The sequence below is a fragment of the Schistocerca gregaria genome, chromosome X (assembly GCF_023897955.1).
Source record: "Schistocerca gregaria isolate iqSchGreg1 chromosome X, iqSchGreg1.2, whole genome shotgun sequence".
NCBI classification, from domain to species: domain Eukaryota; kingdom Metazoa; phylum Arthropoda; class Insecta; order Orthoptera; family Acrididae; genus Schistocerca; species Schistocerca gregaria.
This window is the reverse complement of record NC_064931.1, coordinates 812,320,097-812,336,356: the sequence shown is the minus strand read 5'-3', so window position 1 is coordinate 812,336,356 and position 16,260 is coordinate 812,320,097.

Sequence of the window (16,260 nt, the reverse complement as noted above, 5' to 3'; positions counted from 1 at the left end):
GCATAAGTATTGTGTTCTGTTAATCAACTGCGTAACGTGGTCAAATTGTAACCATTTATTTGATACTGATTATATAACCACCGTTTTGAGACGCTTAGACGGTATAACACAGACTCTTTGGATATGCTGATGAGTAAACGTATTTTGTACATGACTCTTTTGATTGAAGTATGTCCCAACAGTGACATCTATTGTGCACTGTTGCTGTGAACTGGTATTAATCTACTAGAGGATAATGAAAATTATTAACGAAAAGTACGGCCACTGGTTTTATCTAGAAATTTTACAAGAACCTGTCAAATAAAATATCTGCACGAATATGAACGTGAGGTGCGCAACAATGAAGTTTCAACGTCAAGATCAACGCAACAAAAGGTAAGTAAAATATTATCGGAATGTCCACTAGTTTCCTAAAAGAAATTAGATTTCTTTGTGCTAACATCATGTGATTAGCGGTAGCAATCACCAATTCCTGCAGAGAACTGTGAGTGACATTTCAAAGTCCAGGCGAGAGGTAAGTTGATGATGTGCAATGGTTGTGCCTCTTCTAGAAAACGTATAAATTAGCACAAATAGTTTTTGTTAAAGTCTGTTGTCTCACTGCGAGCAGATATTCGAAAGCTAAAAGACAGATTAGAAATGACATGTTTACTTCTCCTTCATATATTTTTTTACAGTGAAAACTGTGTTGACAGACTGTTCCGTACCGTAACCAGAGTTCTAGGTTTCTTGTGATTTGGTGAAGCCGACGAATGTGGTCATGAAATCCGGGTTGTGATAACAGAACGTACTACATTCGCCTCCTATATTATATATCTGACAATAACATTTTTATTTAAGGATATGGTGGTTTTAGAAAACTCATTATTTCTCTCTAGTATTTCTATCTTCTCCCATCCTCTCACCGCAAGTTTCCGCCTGATAACGATATGCAATGTCGTTATAGATACTTGTGTTCAATATGATTTTAACAGTCGGTAACACCAGCATTTGTTACTCAATAATTGGTCCTGTAGATTGACTAACAAGAATAGTTTTAATATCTACTAGGCTCTTCGTTCATTAGAGGAAAGTCACAAAACTTTAATCTCATTTCCTGTGTAAACGTGTTTGTAGTAGACAAAACGACTGAACTGTCTTTTCCTCTTCATTTCAGATACTAAAAATCCAACACGATTCATCATACTTCCGTTCGCTGCACTTGCAAGTTCCCTTTTTCTTAACGATTATCATCATGTGTTTTACCCGAAGGCAGGTCTTCGTACGATTGCTCTCCAAGTCCTTCTGTCTTCTGCCGCTCTCTTCATTTCCACTTTAATGTCATCCATTATATCTTCTCCTTCCTTTCAGTCTTAATCCGCACTATTATACTTCCAATGGATCCACCATCAAAGAGTCCCGTCACAACATGTGACCAACTTGCTCTGCTTTCTTTTTATTGTAACTTCCAGTAGTCCTCTCCCCTTCTCTTTCTAACACTGCTTCATTAGCCATTCTCTACGTGCAGTTAACCCTTTCCACCCTCTACATCCACATCTCAAATGCTTGCAACCACCTTTCGTCCTCTTTTGTTAGTGTTCATAGAGAGCCACACTTGAGACAAAACACGTAACTAGACTTTTGCTATACTCTTCACGTAGCTTTCCACATAATAATTTTACCTTTCTATACGAAGTTTCGTTATCTACCGCAATTCGAACTTTGACCTCCTGATGAAACCTCAGATCTTCCGTTATTATTCTTCCTAGATACTTAAAAGCTGTCATTTGGTTACTTTTAATTTGTCCTATCTCAATAATAGCTTTTTAACTTCTTTGCCGATTACCATGCACTCATTTTTATGTGCTTGATCTTCATACCATATTCTCTACGGATCTCATTCAGACCTTTCTACGTTTTCTTTGCACTGATTTCACTTCCTTCTAGTAACGACATATCATCCGCAAATGACACACATGCACTTTTCTTTCCTAGAATACAAATTCAGTTTTTACCAGTTGAGCATTTCTCAACAATTTCATCTAGGTATATGATATAGTATATGTTAAAGTGCAATGGTGAAAGATGGTAGCCTTGTCTTGCTCACCTTCTGGCCATATTCTCCTTAGATATATCCCACCATTATCTCATTTTCATTCACAGATGTGACGCGGCTAAGAAACCTCAGAAGCACAAAGAAACTTACAATATTACAGGAACAAGCAGAAAAAGTTTGACTACTTACTTCGCTAAAAGAAACAAACTACCTGACAGGCAGCGTAAGACCGTCTGAAATGAAAAGAAGGGCGAAAACATAGTGTATCTAATATGGAATTAAAGTACTGGAGTGGGAAAATAACTGAAAATTATAACGAAAAGAAATCCACAACACTAGAATTGAGAAAAGTCTTAGGGCGAGAAACCAAAGAATTTACAAATTGCTGCTACACAAATCTAAACAATTCAGAAAAGCACAGGATCTGTACCGTTCGAAAAGCTCATTCGTAAGAGAAATAAAAAGAATGGACGCAAACTGACAGGGCACCATATCCAAACACACACATCGTGAAGCAACATCGTGAGATCTAATTAGTACAGACAAATTCAAAAGAAAGAATTAGGTTGGTTGGTTGGTTGGTTGGTTGGTTGTTTGGGGAAGGAGAGCAGACAGCGTGGTCATCGGTCTCATCGGATTAGGGAAGGATGGGGACGGAAGTCGGCCGTGCCCTTTCAGAGGAACCATCCCGGCATTTGCTTGGAGTGATTTAGGGAAATCACGGAAAACCTAAATCAGGATGGCCGGACGCGTGATTGAACCGTCGTCCTCCCGAATGCGAGTCCATTGTGAAAGAATTAGGTTCACCAATTCTACAGGATGGAAATACGATCAGGTAAGTCACAAAAACAAATCCTCTCGTTACATATCAAACAGTAATAACCTCCAAGAGAAGCTAAACAAAACTTTTCTTTCCTTCTACTCAAGAGATCCAATTACGGGAAAGAAGAATTAAGAAGCGTGTGGGGCGCCAAGACCACTGCTAGTAAGACAAAATGTTTGCTTATTTCTGCCACAGCTGTCAGCTAATTCAGAAAATCATTACGGGTTTCATTTACTTTTTATCTTTCATACTGCTGTGTTTGTAGTTTTTTGATTTTTAACAACAGATCTTGTTTCTACAAAGATTTTCCTCGAGTGCTATGTAAATTGCTCATATTTCCTCCGGGATCTTCCGTTAAAGCTTAGTCTCACGCCAGCACAGATGCCGTTACAGACACATTCCCGTATAGGGCAGGTATGTCTGGCGAAGAATTATATAAAATATTAATGTTACTTTGCAGCCAATACGTATAGATATGATTTTATATATCCGAAACGTTTGTGCATTTTTAACCCAGTAGGAATTTACCTTGTGTTTTTATAAATTATTTCTACAACTGAAGATGATGTTAAAGTCTGGAAGCTGTAACGTTTATCAGAATTATCTCAAAACTGTGACTGGAATAAATCATGAATTCACTGAAGAAGCACTTACGAAAACAGTCACTTCCTCACCGCCTGGCAATAACTTGCATGTTATTATTAAGATTTTTTGTAAGTTACAACAATTTACAGATTAAAACGTAGGCTGTAAAGGAGGGCCCTGCAACTCGATGCCTTTACGTGCTTCTAAAATCACATTTAAACTCACTTTATACAAACCTGTAACGTCGATGGTTCAATACTCTGGCATATTTTTCCCTTCGGTTGGTCTAGGGCTCTTTATTACACTTTTCCTTCTAAATATCCCCTAACATAAAAGCACAATCGGAAAGGCCGGCAGAGCAAAATGGCCATAAACCCTTCCTTATTGTCCGTTCTTCCGTGAAGGTTACGTGACTGCCAGAAAACGACCAGCGACTAACGAGACGTATGGCAAGTTGTTCCACTGTGCTGGAACACCCCTACTACCTATCATGTTCTTTTAATTGAGAGTAGAAGTCCTCGAAAATATGGAGTAAACGTCTGTATTGAGAGTGGTTAGCAAAGAACATAGGGCAACTAATTCGGGTACCAGAAAGTGTGTACCACGCTGCTACTTTTTCTTATCATAAGAGGAATTCGGTGCACAATGTTAGTGTTTTCAGTGGACGAGTAGCAATTAGCCCGACTACTAACATGACAAGAAACTCGAAACCAGGCTTTATCATTCATTAAATACTTTCCAGGATTGAGTTCGCTACCGACAGTATTATTAAGCACACACTCGCAATACTTAACCTTGTCTTCTTTATCGCCTGGAAAAGCCTGAACGCATGAAACGTAGTAATATTTAGGATGTGATGACATAAGCAAAGAACAACGAGATGTACGTCTAGCATCTCTCTGTTACGAAAGTTGCCTGACTTATTATTTGGTGGTAGTACTAATTTTCTGTTACGTGAATGCAACCTCTTTCGGAACCCCATGTGAAGTCTTACAGCTACGCTTAGAGTTAGAGACATCTTCAGTGGACTATAATAAATTTGTGAACTTCTGAACTCTACTCTTCACACGAATACTGCGTTTGGAGAATTGTTCATGAAAAATTTCGCGAGTCTTGTTAAACGAACCAGGGACGTAAGCTCCAACTCTTTACACTCTCTCATGCACAGAATACAGCACAACTAAGTGTAATACCTAAGACAACGACGAAAAGTACTTTCAAGCAACAAGCAACAACTAAAGCAGCAACAATTAACCATTCCAGTCACCTAACTGGAAGACCGAACTAGCGGAAAAAGGTAAAATCACAACTGCTCTCGTTTTGGACATCGCGCATTTTGCACTATGTTCATTAATAACGGTTTTAGAATCTATTGTGAGTTCTTATTTGATGGCATCCGCGCTTATGCCATTGCATCCTAAATATTATACGTTTCATGCGTTCAAGCTTTTCCAGGCGATAAAGAAGAAAAGGTTAAGTATTGCGAGTGTGTGCTTAATAATACTGTCGGTTGCGAACTCAATCCTAGAAAGTATTTAATGAGTGATAAAGCCTGGTTTCGAGTTTCTTGTCATGTTAGTAGTCGAGCTAATTGCTACTCGTCCACCGAAAACACTAACATTGTGCACCAAATTCCTCTTATGATGACAGTTTTAGAATCTATTGTAAGTTCTTATTTGATGGCTTCTCAAAAAGCTGATTCAATCGTACTGACGTGTGTGCATTATGGAGGGAACAGAGCTTCGATTGCCTGCCCTCAGAAGCCCTCGGCTCTAATCAGAGCCGCTATTTACACGTTTGCCAAAGTTGGTGCACACCGTGATTGGACAAGGACAGTCACACACGCCGACTAACATTCTTCTCCGGAGTACCTTTTCCCTGTTTGCTAACGAAGCCCACCTACCGTCTTTCGCTTCTTCCGAGCGCTACGGTTTGACCCGGCAATGCACCTACGACCATCGGTAAACTGTGTTTGGAAAGTAGTTGAGGTCCACAGATGCCACAGCTTCCCAAGTGAGGAAAAAGTACTGACAGTAACAAGTCGTACTTATTGTTCCACTTGCAATCAGCCCTGACTACACTAACAACCCAATCTCTCTCTTACCGAAGCATAAAGTAGTGTAGCACTGCCACGCACAATTAATTTTGTCGCGCTGTAACCAGCTTCCAATACGTTGCGTTACCCCCGGAAATCAAATTTTGCTACAGATAACAATCGTAACACTGAAAATTAATTCCCATCGTACGAACTTTACTGAGTGGATAAGATGCCTGCTCTTCATTGTATATTTTGATGGACAAAACTGGGATTTCAATGGTCACATATCCTTTTGAAAACTCCTACATCTTTATGAAGTTATTGGAAATAATTAGGAAACGCATAATTAAAAGTTTTTTATAAGTACTCGACCTCTTTGCATGCCACTTTAGTATTGCATAACTTTCTGGATATAAAACTTTGAATATAGCTGCTAAGGTTCAGTGACCGTGTCAGAACTATATTGTAACAATAAGTCCTCGGTCACAAATATTATGTCAAAATTGACCTGGTTCCGAGCAGCCCTTAGCGGCTCGCCATCTGACAAGTGTTCATGGCGTCGCCTTTCCGGCCTCGATCTTTTTTAATATGTGACTTGTAAGTACTGCATCTTTTCGAGTCAGTACAAACTTTAATTTTATTAATGTACTATATACCTAATGTTTTAATACAGTTAGTCTAATTCTGAAGACGACGCTCATAGTAGCGTCGAAACCAGGTGAATTTTGACTTAATATTTGTGACCGAGGACTTATTTGTTACAATATACTTTCTGGATACTTTCTTCTTTTCATACGACGCTTTTGCTGAATTATATTTTTAGTCGTTTTGCGAGAACTAGGAAACATAGAATTTCATTTTCTAAAGCATAGGACATTAGGAGACGCATCCTATACACCAGCATCCGTATAATTTAGATGTTACATTCAAGCAGGAAGATCTAGATGTTTGTCTCCTCGGAAAATTCCTTTTTTACTCTAAACCTTTGGGGGAACTATGCGTTACCTGTGTTGGTTGATTCTAGCGAATAGGCACAATGGCTGAGGCTCAAGCCTAGCTTTCGGGCGAGTAGAGTTCATATTCCCATGCTGTGCTCCATACATTTTCGTGGTTTCCCTAACTCACTTAAGGCAGATGAAACGAACATCAGCCATCCTTCGCCTCTCCGTCTTCGTGGCGTGTCCCTAATGACCTCCTCGTCAACGAGATACTTAATAGTCTTCTTTACAGTTTGGGATGAGATGGATACTAACGATTTGTCTATTGGCACCATTACCTTCCCTTGGTCTCTGCGTGAACAGTACAGTCTCCTATCAAACACATTTAAAAGGAACTGGACAAATAACTCCCAGAAGCTTTGGTATCATGTGAACAGGGAACACAAAGTGCATAAATTGTACTTAAAGAAACTGGCCTCGTGTTTTTAGTGTATAATGCGCAAGAGGATTTTAGTGCTACTAATATCGGACATTATACTAACCGTAAAGTAACCCAAATAGGTGTTAAATTTTATGTATTTCAATCTACAAGTGTAATTACGTATAATAAACGAAAATTACATTCTTATACATGTAGCTGGAAATTTCAGGCACTACAGTTTTGTTTCTAACAAGAACTATTATAACCAAATAGTTGTGAGTATCGGTGAGCGAAGTTTAATGGTTCACTTGATAAGCTAACTTAAAATTTCCTTCATTAGATGAAAATACAAAAACTAGAACTCATTTTAGTTATAAATTTATAGGTTGACGCGAAATTCTACGATACACCCAAATTGTGTACTTATTATGTAGTGTCTTGTAGAGTTTTATTTCGTCTTCCTTTTTTAGATGTGTTCTTCGTAATAATAAGTTGCAGCCGAACAAAATAGTTTTCCAACTTGCGTTTCCAACATAACAGACGAAGTTGAGAATCGAAATGTGAACTTAATTTGTGTTATTGACGATAAGGAAATGTCACTTACTCTCGGGAATCCCATGACAATTACTGATGGAGCTACATGACTTTTTGTTAGCTTGGCCTCCCTACTTTTTCCACACCCACCTTACATCACATGCAAAATAAGCATCCTTCCGTGTCAAAAGAGAACATTGTAAGGGAATCTTTTACACAGTTTTAATACCCAAATGGGGACACGGGATGATTCTTGAGTCAGCTGACGAATTCATATTAAATTCCCAGCTACCTATTCGTAACTTATTGCTGATTGCACCCACCCACCAACGGGTATATGCACCAATACCTCAGCCAATAGTTCAGAGAACAGTTTCTTCGAATGCTAATGTCGTTATTCCCTTACTACTGCCGCCTTCCTGACTGTTCTGTGTACTATTTGTTCCTCAAACAAATTCAATATGAGTGTAACAACATGGTGCCTAAGATATAACTCTGACTATACTTTTAGTAATTAATTAACGGATCTATAATGGGATGAAATAACTCTCGCTAATCGGAATCAAACGCTTATGGGTTATATTTGTTTAGAAGACAGAATGGTCTGGGTTTCTTTCCCATTAATTAAGAAATAGCGTACAGTAGACGCAACTTTCAAACTTCTCTGTATGTCGCACGCTTATTCGTCGTCACAAATGCTTCACAGCTATAAAACTTGTGTCTCAGAACTTTCGGCTTAATTGTACGAGTGACCTTTCTTGTAATTAGCCGTACAATGTTTCGTAGACAACTTCTTCTCTGCCTAATGATTCTTTATATACGACAACGTTAGGTGATTATTTGTCATTTTTTGTGCATTTCGCACTATTCTAACTGTTTGTTGAATTTTGCGTAGTGCGGTTGTGCGTTTAATTTTCTTGTACTTCACCTAAAGAAAAAGCATCAAAACATGTATGGGGCTTGTGGTGTTCTACTACCATCATTCATCTGCGGATAAGTTCCAAAGAATAAATATTTTAAAGGGCATCATATTCGCCATTGTATATTTCTACATTCAACTGCGAATATAATGTTCTTTAAAAATTCCAGTTAATATTTTCTAACAAGTAAATGATTCAGTAGCTATGTATCATTATTCTGACAATACTGCCCTTTAATGGAATTTTTAATGTAGTTACATGTAGGCGCACAATTGCTCCTTACATCCTTGCTCATTCACCGTTGGTTGAAGCATTTTGCCGGCCGCTGTGGCCGAGCGGCTCTAGGCGCTTCAGTCCGAAACCGCGCTGCTGCTATGGTCGCAGGTTTGAATCTTGCCTCGGGCATGGATGTGTGTGATGTCCTTAGGTTTGTTATTTCTAAGTCTAGGGGACTGATGGCCTCAGATGTTAAGTCCCATATACTTAGAGCCATTTGAATTTGATTTTAATACACAGCTCTGTATAAATGACAAGTCATAAGGAACACACTGCGCGTAAAAATATCTCACTCATTAATTCAATGCAGCATTTAGGTTGTAAGTAATTAAAATCAATAGAGCGGTTTACAAAACATTTGGGACAATATTCTCAGCGTGTAGGGATGCAGATAAATGGAGAACCCATTATGAGCTATTCCAAGCTGCTGCGATCTACACCTTTCCGACACAAGTAGGGAACATCGAGTTAGGCAGCAACGTTCAAGAGTTGGGGGAAACAGGGAGTCCCGTGAAGGTGCCTCTGTATGGACGGGATGCGCGAGCTGATAGCAATACGTGATAATCACATAATGTGCAACGTAACTTTTGTGATATATTTCGTTCCATATAATTAAATACAGGGAAGTGAGTATTACATGTGGTGTATAATTACAAGCAGCAGCATGTGTTACGAAGAAGCAGACCATGACACCACACTTCGGTGTAACGAGCATACAAAGAGCTAATACCAACATTCAGAAAACAGTTTTCATTTAGAATTCTTTTTACCTTTTATGTGATTGTAGTAACAATTGTACAGACTGGTTAAGCTGCTAGGCAACACACCATAGGTATGGTAGCAAATAAATAAATTTTGTCATCGTGATGTGTTCTGTACAGAAAATAGCGTAAAAATGGGTATTCGAAAAACTGTGATTAGCAAACAGTTTTTGAGAAATGGGCGGAGTAGTTAATAACCCATAATGTAGAAACTTTCCCTGTATTCTCTATAGAAAAAGCTGAACGGAATGAAACTGCTGGTCACATAGCATTGATTCCGTTTGCTTACCACACGCTAGTTCTGTATCCTTTAAACTCGTACAAGTTATCTCCAGTGAAGCTTAAGATGCAGAACACTGCGAAAGAAATGCGCTGTGGATAACGGAGAATGATGCTTCCTATGTTTACGTGTTTTTCTATAGACACGTTTCGCTGTCCAGTCCCTGCTCTCAATCAGCGATAGAACTGTGTTTGTTACCTTGGCAACGGGTACTTTTCTGCAGTCACATCGAACTCTGAACTCACTGCAGATATTCAGCGCACGATCTCACACATACGTAAATGCGACCGTCATCGTAAAACAAAGCTAACTACGAAATGGACGTACTTATGGCAGTCTCGTTTCCGTTTGCCGTCAGTCAGCCAACCCATTAGGTGCTGTCATTGGTATTAATGAAACTATACTCTGTACACACGACCATTGTGGGTAAAGCAGGAGGGAAATACCTTGTATTCTGCGTACTAGTTGCCGTAACTCATCTAGGTTCTGTATCAGAAATAGCAATATATTTAGATTTTCTACAGAAAAACTTTGTAATTGATAAATTCGTACATTGACCTTTTTCCAAAAAATTGCGTTAGTATTAATTAAATGAGTTTACCTATACAGGTAGGATATACGGTATGTAATTGGTATGAGGAAAAGATTTTCTTGATAATACCGTCATACTTTAGGAAAACGCAACAACTTTCAAAAGTTTTCTAAAATTAAATCAAATATACGGATAAAGCTGGGGTTAGAGAACACAAATAAAAGGAATGATTCGCCACGCCGGATCAGCAATATACCTCGAAAGAAGTGGACACACTTTAGATGCAAGATCTGATACATATACAGGGTCGACCCCAGCTTCACTGACAAAACTTTGGTGATCGTTAAGGGATATTTTCTAAGTATTTTGGGATAAAGAACTGGTGGTTTCCGGTGACTCGTTGCACAGTGATGGCTTTCCGTTTGATGTCTTCCCCACATTTACCTTTGTATCTGTATTACACTGTATCTACAAAACACCGCAAATTTCGAAGGTATACACTATGTATTTTGCTTGCAAACAAACTTGTGCTTGTAAGATTCCATTCGGTAGTACTTGTTTCTTGAGGTGTTTTTTTTCTGGGAGTGTTAGTTGTACGTTAACGTTGATACATTACACTATGGACACATTTATTCACGATAAATACCTGTAATGGAAAAGTTATGAATTTTTTTCGTACTGTATTGGACACTGAGAGAGTAAATCCAAAACACTGTGATGAAAGTACACGTCTGAAAAATGTTGCATATCTCTGTGTTTTGTGCTGTTCGTTTTGGTGATTGCATATTACAGGCTTTTGCACTATTCTGAAGGTATTTTCGCAGAAAAACTGTAATACTAATAACAGATCAAAGTAGTCATAATGCCATTACTGCTATATAACAAGATATCCGAGGCGGAGATTATGGCTCTCTTACTCCAAAACAGACAGAAAGTATCCCCGACCATCCTCCGAAAATTCGTCAGTGGAGTTCAGGTTTTCCCTGCACTTACACCTCGGGAAGATGGGCACAGAAGAAATATCTGTAACTATTAAGGAAACTGGGTTACAGGTACGAGGTACTTGAATACAGCTTGCTAAACACAGCTGCACGAATTCAAACACCTACTACGTTGATGGAGGTGAAGTTGCTACAAATGTTTTGGGATGTGTAAGCATCAATGTCCATATAAAAATTTTCATTCGGCTTTCCTGACAATATTTAACAAATAAGTCGAATACACTTCGCCGACTAACTGTCCAGAGTTAGGTTATGAGGGATTTTCTTAAATCACTTAACACAAATGGTGCGATGATTCCTTTAAAAAGGCCGATTTGAATCTTCATCCACTCCGAGTCCGAGTTGGAGCTCCGTCTATAATTACCTCTTTGTCGATAGGATGTTAAACCGTAATCTTCATCCTTCCTCCTAATAAAAGTACATAGTTGGATAAGATTTACGCATTTGATCTCATGTACACGTTATGCTGTATGGAGAATCTTACATACTAACACAATTAATTTTCGGTGTAGTTTAGCGAAACCTGAGACTGAAGATTATACTAACTGATAGATGATTATCCACATTTCCTCGTACATGACTCGGTTTTCTCATGAAAATTGTAAACTGACAGGAAATCAACATGGTTCAAAGATCGTAAATTAGCTTTTAATGCAGAGAACTGTAAACAGAGGACTTTCTAGAAAACTAATATGTAGTAGCCTCTGTCTTCACGATCAGTGATTCGCAACCGGAATCAGTCATGACACAGAAATATTTGAAAGTAGCGAATGCGGGCATGAAGCGAATTGCGTACCTAGCCTCATTTGTAATTATAGCAAATGGCAACATTCGACTTGAAGCTTGGGTAGTGGGAAATTTCAGTTTGTCTACGAAAGCGTTGCGTGCACTGGCTATACTGGAATATTGACGAAGAGTGAATGATCCATAAAGGGTTTGAGTTGCAGTGGACATCGCGTAGAAAGGCAGCAGGAAGCAGCACTAGCTGAAAAATCGCAGCTGGCATTTACTTATAAAAATATACCTTACATTTCGCAAGAAGCTACGTGAGATGCAAAACTGCGGGCATTACTCAGCCTTATAGTGCTGAGTACGTAGAGATGATATTAACAGATCGCACAGTCGCTCGTATGCAACCATTAATATAGTTCTTAATGAATGTTACAAGTAAAGGTATACATTGTCGCGCATTAGATACTGATTTTTGGAGAGCAACTAGTGATACAGACAGAGAGAAGATAAGGAATGTTACTGTTTACCGTTTCGTCGATGACAAAGTCTTTAGAGGTGGAACATCAGCTCGGATAAGACAATGATTGTGAAGGAAATCGATTGTGAGCTGTCCAAAGTAAATATGCCCGCGTTCGCCTTAATTTATTCATGGATGCCACAGTAAATCCAAACCTGGACTTCAGTTTCGCCCCAGCCCAGTGCCTTAACCACAGCACCACTTCCCAGTTACGTTTACAAATGGGAGTGGTGGAGCATTTTGGTGTCTTTTGAGGTAAATTTCTAAAAGATCACAAGCATCATGAAGAAAGTACAGTACATCTGAACTCTAAATCTGTCCTGTAGAAATTAGTAATGTCGGCTCGAAATCGAAGTTATGTCTAATCTTCAGCAATGCTGTTGATTACTACTGTCATTCTTATTTTGATTACGAAAATAGCCGCTTTCAGTTCTGAACTGGAGATCTGTGACATGTCAAACAGTCCCTCAGAACAGATAATTACAGATAATGAGAGGTGGAATTCATGAAGCCTAGCAGCAAGACTGTAGGTCATACTAGTAAATTTTGTATAATTTTGATAGCGAGTATACAGTTTATGCTGTTGTAAGTGCGTTTTGCAGTAAGAAAATAAAAAATGGACTACTGTCAGGGGAACTGGAAAATTATTTCGCTTTTATACATTAAATTGAAACATATAAATTTATTTTCTTACTGCAAAACGCACTTACAACAGAATGCAACATCGAGTTTGCCATGTATTACAGCTGCAAAACTGTTATCAATTAATTGCATTATATTGTTGTTTGCCAAAATTGTCATCTATGTATAATTTCAGTTCCACAGTTAACATCTGGTTTCTGTGTATTTATCACTTGAAATCCATGTACGTCTTTGACTTAAGAGCAGCTTTTATTCCGCTGCGAGGCTGCTCCTTCGTAGGGAACTGAAAAAGTACCACAGAAAAAATAGTAATTTTTGGTACTGACTATGAATGAAATTTGTTTCCAGGTCCCGATGTGTTCCAATGTCTTTCATGTTTCAGATTAAATGTTAGTTCATGCCTGTATTCATGCAGATGGCTTCTCAAATTTTCAATTATCATCTCAAATCTACTAGTCGTGCTTTTTGACAAAACTTACAGCGTCGCTCGAATCATGGTTTTACCAACGCTGTTGGACCTGAAGCAAAGACGTTTATTAATTATTATTATTTTCTGAAGCTAAGTTAAAAGAAGACGTACTTTCCGTGAGCAAAACCTATCACCTCCGGCCGCTCCAAGTTCCCAGATGAGCAGGGAGCAACTCGTCAAAGTAATCTTCCTCATTCCTAACAGAGCTAAGCGTGAGATACTGTAGAGATGGTACAACTATTGGCGCAATTTGTTCGAAGAAGCTTGTTGATCACACTCTGAATAAAAGAGAAAAAAATAGTTATACGGACTCTGGGGTAGTACTCGACCACCTTTAAAAGAGTCTATTATAAGTACTTTGTAGTGAATCAAGCTATAAAAAAGATTCACATATACATTTAACAGCTTTTTTCTTAAGTAAAAAATTCAAAGTTTCGGTTATTGTGGGTGTGGTGGCTCATGTTGAAAGTTCAGTAGAGGACTTACCATTTACAGCGAACGAGGCGGAACAGTGGTTAACGAATTCGAAAGGAGCCCTTCTGGCCATCCAGAATTAGACTTTCCCCACATTCCTCAAAGTGAATACTTTCAAAAGGACTTAAAGATTTACTTGTTTATCTCTGTTCTTCACGAGACAGAACTTTGTCTCTAATAACTTTTGTGTCGTTGGGGATCATTTCTTAAACTGGCTTCCCTCCTTCCGTTTACATATACTGAACTCTTTACATTGACACTATATCACCACACATTCGGAAGAAAGTTAAAATATTGTCAAAATTGCTGCTAGCAGATTATAAAAATATGTAGTGATCCTGGCAATTAATACTCCAAATTTTCTGGTAAACCACTAAAAGGGGTATTTACGTGTACGTCCAACACATTTCTGTGTTATGATTGCAATATTTTGGCAATTTAATTCGACGTAAACTGGAAAGATGAGTGGGCACTCAGAATTCTGGAACTACAAAGGCGAAGGTTGCACACGGAAGAACGTGACGATTTTGTAGTCAAAATGCACTTCCCCTTCAGTATAACAAAAAATTTATTAACCATCTATGACGAATTTCTGACGGACAACATAACGTCCTACTTCGTTCGTTACGTTACAAGACCAGTCATTACGACGCGTATTCGTTCATTATCATGTTCTGATCATATTCTCGATAGTTTTCGAGTGGTTCATATTACATTTGACAAAATCTTCTGACAGTGTTGGGCTCTCTTTGTGCCCATGTTAGAAGTGAAACCCTTGCGAAATACTGAAAGGAAATGAATACAGCTATGATAAGTCACAATGAATCACTTCATATGAATATCGTTGACATATCCCCTCAATGACGTCACTGTATACATACATCCGACGACGTTGGGCCACAGAAGTAATGGGTTTGGAAACTGTAAATAATCAATGAAAAATGAATGTTTAAACCACATAGGGCTCTACGCGCATAAACTCGCCTTATCATATCAGATGTCGTGGGCTTACGTACATAGGCTTAAATATCTGTATTTTATTCACCTAAAATGATATAGACGACTCTGTGAGATCGTTTTCTGATCTCTTAATTTCCAAAACGATAGTGTAATCCCTTGACCATACAACATACGTACTGTCGTGTACAAACCAGGAAACAATGATATTTAGGAAATATTCCGAGGAAACTGACTGACTGAGGAACAGACAGACGCATTTAGTCTTAACCAACTGCAGTGAGTAGCAGATATTCTTACTGTCTGTCATAATACATTATGAAGCATTAGAATTTACTTAGCAGAATAATACATTACCTTTTCTGAATTAATATTCCAAATCATAAAAAAGAAAGTGAAATCCAATGGCATTATGTACCCACTTTAAAAGTGACGATGCAGAACTCTCGGAATCGATGTTACTGCTGTGTAATCATTCAAGATACGCCCTACAGGTTGAAACACTGAAATGGTTCTTACTCTTTGAAGAATATGACTAGTATTAAATTTAAGGGGAAAAGACTACCCTTGTGTTTAGGACGTAAGATTAAAAAATTTGCAGTGTAGACATTCACTGAAAAATTATTCGCGTATCTCGACATGCCACAAAAACGATCAAAAATCACAAAGAGGATTTCTTTCACGTGTGATGCAATGAACATAATATTTACACGTTTAAAAGTTTAGTGGTTTTGTGTAAGACCCATTAGTCTAAGGGAACTAGCCACTCCGGTGATGTATCAACGGAATACAATAGAAATACTGCGAACGCCTGCACGTTCTCCCCAGGTATCTTTACACCTGAAATTTTAGTAGTTAAAGAGATCCCTTATTACGCTCAACCTTTTCAGATCGATTAACCGTGATAAAGAAAATACGCTCAACCATTTCGCATCGAATGATCTCGATACCGAAGAAACTTTAAATTCTGAGAGAATCAACCTTGTGCTTCAGTGTCCTAGGTTAAACTCCAGATCTTCTCCACATTATCCTACGTGGAGAATGAGTAAGGCTTCGTTGATCCGTCGGAAAGGAACGTCAAACTAGGCCGTCTCTGAGTGCTCCAAAAGAGAGACAGAATATGCGTACACACAGGCTTTATGCCTCTCTTCCCTTCATACCATAAGCAAGACTAAAAATGAGGCAGAGGCATGGCAACGAGGCTGGCAGAACACGAACGCAGCTGGAGGTTGGCAAAATTATGACTCCACATTTGCTGAGCATGTACTGAGCGAGAGCCACAGTTACCAGCCACAGTCCCATGTTTTCCAGTTAGCAAACAAAGG